We start from the raw sequence: 4088 nt of genomic DNA, 5'->3' as shown, positions 1-4088 counted from the left end.
GGTTGGCATTGCTCCAGGCGCGCTTTGCTGTATCCGGCCGTTTAACGGCCGGACTCGAGAATTGCCTTAGAAGGCTGCTCTATACTTCTGCCGCGAGAGCCGCTGTATGTTCCTCCATTCGGAGGGAGCGTTCCGTATTCCCATTGACCGTGATGACTCCACGAGGGCCTGGCATCTTGAGCTTTAGGTATGCATAGTGCGGCACCGCGTTGAATTTGGCAAACGCGGTTCGTCCAAGCAGAGCGTGATAGCCGCTGCGAAACGGGACTATGTCGAAGATTAATTCTTCGCTCCGGAAATTATCCGGTGATCCGAAGACCACTTCCAGTGTGACTGAGCCTGTGCAGTTGGCTTCCACTCCTGGTATGACACCTTTAAAGGTTGTCTTTGTAGTTTTAATCCTTGATGGGTCTATGCCCATTTTGCACACTGTATCCTGATAAAGCAGGTTCAGGCTACTGCCGCCGTCCATCAGGACTCTCGTGAGGTGGAACCCATCGACGATTGGGTCTAAGACCAATGCGGCGAATCCGCCATGGCGTATGTTGGTCGGATGGTCTCTTCGATCGAAAGTGATCGGACAAGAGGACCATGGGTTGAACTTTGGGGCGACTGGCTCCATCGCATAGACGTCCCTTAGTGCGCGTTTCCTCTCCCTCTTGGGTATGTGGGTCGCGTATATCATATTCACCATCCGTACTTGTGGGGGAAAACCCTTCTGTCCTCTATTGTTCGGCGGCCGGGTCTATTCCTCGTCGTCGCTATTTAGCCCCTTGTCATTGTTTTCGGCAATTAACTTGCCGGCCTGCTTGAACACCCAGCAATCTCTATTGGTGTGGTTAGCTGGCTTTTCAGAGGTGCCATGTATCTAGCATAAGCGGTCGAGTATTCGGTCCAGATTGGACGGACCCGGAGTGGTTCTTTTAAATGGCTTCTTCCGCTGACTGGGTTTAGAGCCTCGGAATCCGGCATTGACTGCCGTATCCTCCTTATCGTCGCCGTTAATTCGGTGCTTGTTTTTGTTTTGACGTGACCTGCCGTTGTGGTCCTTAGTATCCGGACTGCCAGAATATTTACGGAGATTGTTGCTGCGGGCTAGCCAGCTGTCCTCTCCCGCACAAAAGCGGGTCATTAACGATGTGAGGGCTGCCATGGATTTCGGCTTTTCCTGCCCCAGGTGCCAGGCTAGCCATTCGTCCCGGATGTTATGTTTGAAGGCTGCAAGGGCCTCTGCGTCCGGACAATCGACGATTTGAGTTTTCTTCATCAAGAACCGTGTCCAGAATTGTCTGGCCGATTCGTCTGGCTGCTGAATGATGCGGCTTAGGTCATCGGCGTCTGGTGGTCGCACATAAGTGCCTTGGAAGTTATCAAGGAATGCGGCCTCCAGGTCTTCCCAACACCCAATTGACTCTGCGGGCAGGCTGTTAAGCCAATGCCGAGCTGGTCCTTTAAGCTTGAGTGGGAGGTACTTGATGGCGTGGAGATCGTCGCCGCGGGCCATATGGATGTGGAGAAGATAGTCTTTGATCCAGACCGTGGGGTCTGTTGTGCCATCGTAAGATTCGATGTTTACGGGTTTAAACCCTTCGAGGATCTGATGATCCATTACTTCATCAGTGAAGCATAGCGGGTGTGCGGCGCCCCTGTATTGAGCGATATCGCGACGCAGCTCGAGAGAGCGCTGTCTTCTGTGTTCGGCCCGGCCGGGGTTATTGTATCCGGCACGACGGTATTCGTCGTGGGTTGTAGGGCGCCCACGTGATCCATAGATGGATCTGGATTGCCTTGCTTTGTCCTCCAATATGTCTCGCAAGTCCGACGCGTTCCCTCTTGGCTTCGTACTTTTGGAGCGATGCCGGGGTATGGTCTTGGCTGGGGGCCTGGATGCCTCTCTGTCACGACCACGGGGTGGTCGGTCAGCCATATCGTGCACTGGTGATGGAGGTACGTATGCTTCCTCCTCTAATCGGGGGAGCAGCTTGCGTCTTGGGTAACTTTTGGAGGGACGTTCGAGTTTATACTCTTCGGCCGCGAGGACTTCGGTCCATCGATCGGCCAGCAGGTCCTGATCAGCTTGAAGCTGCTGCTGCTTTTTCTTTAGGCTGTTTGCTGTGGCGATAAGCCTGCGCTTAAAGCGCTCTTGTTCGACGGGATCCTCGGGTACGATGAATTCGTCATCGTTGAGGCTTGCTTCGTCTTCGGAGGGAGGCATATAGTTATGATCCTCAACCTCTTCGTCTGCCGCCCTCTCCTGAGGGCTTGCTTCTGCATCCTCCTGCGCTGAATCTTGCTGGAGGGGATTGTCTTCGGCACTCTCTGGAGTATTATTATCTCCTGTGCCGGAATCTCCATTCTTGCTGTGGCGAGATTTAGAGCGGCGCCGCTGACGCCGGTGCTTGGGCTGTTTCTTTAAGGGATCTGCCTCCGCTGTTTCTTCGCCGTCCCCATCTTTTGGGGTATCCACCATGTATACGTCATATGACGAGGTGGCCTTCCAGTGCCCTATGGGCGTTGGTTCCTGTTCATCTCCGGCATCGTCATCCATGGCGTCGATGTCTTCGGAGTCGTAGTCTAGCATGTCGGTTAGATCGTCGACAGTGGCTACAAAGTGGGTGGTGGGTGGGCTCTGAATTTCTTCGTCGTCCATACCCCAACCATCCTGGCCATAGTCCGGCCAGAACTCTCCTGACAGCGAGAGATGCTTTAGTGAATTCAGGATATCGCCAAAAGGCGAGTATTGGAGGATGTCCGCGGCGGTGAATTCCATAACCGGCGTCCAATCCGGATCGATTGGTAGGGGCGCGGGAGGTTCGGAGTCCGGCGAGGAGTCTGGCCTCTCGGAATCACGAGTTTCGCAGGGGACAAGATTAGTGTTCGGCTCCATCGCCGTGGATGTTGGAGCCCCCAGGGCGGCGTCTATCCACCGGCCCTCGATCTGGGCGAGCGGCTTTGGGCTAATGGCCGAAGCGAACCCGTGTGCGGCCACCAAGGCACTGTTCGGTGGCAGAGCTAAATCGTGCCCGTCGTCACAGTGCAGCGCGCTTGGCTGTGGCTCGAGTCCGTCGAGGATCAAGTCTTCGCGGACATCGGCCGTGAAGTTTAAGCTTCCAAATCTGACCTGACGGCCAGGGGCGTAGCTTTCGATCTGCTCCAGATGGCCAAGTGAATTGGCCCGCAGTGCGAAGCCGCCGAATACGAAGATCTGTCCGGGGAGAAAAGTCTCACCCTGGACAGCGTTGCTGGTTGGAGATGCCATCAAGCCTATCGGTGACGACATAGAGGAACTCTCAATGAAAGCACCAATGTCGGTGTCAAAACCGGCGGATCTCGGGTAGGGGGTCCCAAACTGTGCGTCTAGGCGGATGGTAACAGGAGACGAGGGACACGATGTTTTTACCCAGGTTCGGGCCCTCTTGATGGAGGTAAAACCCTACGTCCTGCTTGATTAATATTGATGATATGGGTAGTACAAGAGTGGATCTACCACGAGATCAAGGATGCTAAACCCTAGAAGCTAGCCTATGGTATGATTGTTGTAATGTATGTTGTCCTACGGACTAAAGCCCTCCGGTTTATATAGACACCGGAGGAGGCTAGGGTTACACAGAGTCGGTTACGATGGTAGGAGATCTACATATCCGTATTGCCAAGCTTGCCTTCCACGCCAAGGAAAGTCCCATCCGGACACGGGACGGAGTCTTCAATCTTGTATCTTCGTAGTCTTGGAGTCCGGCGGATAATGATAGTCCGGCTGTCCGGACACCCCCTAGTCCAGGACTCCCTCAAGCGTCTTGATCTATCTCTATAAATCTTGATGCCCAATATGTAAGCAGCTTCACCGAGGTCTTTCATTGAAAAACTTTTATTCAAGTGTCCCTTTATGCTATCCAGAAATTCTATATCATTTCCAATTAATAATATGTCATCTACATATAATATCAGAAATGCTACAGAGCGCCCACTCACTTTCTTGTAAATACAGGCTTCTCCAAAAGTCTGTATAAAACCATATGCTTTGATCACACTATCAAAGCGTTTATTCCAACTCCGAGATGCTTGCACCAGTCCATAAATGGATCGCTAGA

The sequence above is a fragment of the Triticum dicoccoides genome, chromosome 6B, assembly GCF_002162155.2.
Source record: "Triticum dicoccoides isolate Atlit2015 ecotype Zavitan chromosome 6B, WEW_v2.0, whole genome shotgun sequence".
Classification (NCBI taxonomy): Eukaryota; Viridiplantae; Streptophyta; class Magnoliopsida; order Poales; family Poaceae; genus Triticum; species Triticum dicoccoides.
The sequence above is the reverse complement of the archived record's forward strand: the minus strand, read 5'-3'. Positions refer to the sequence as shown.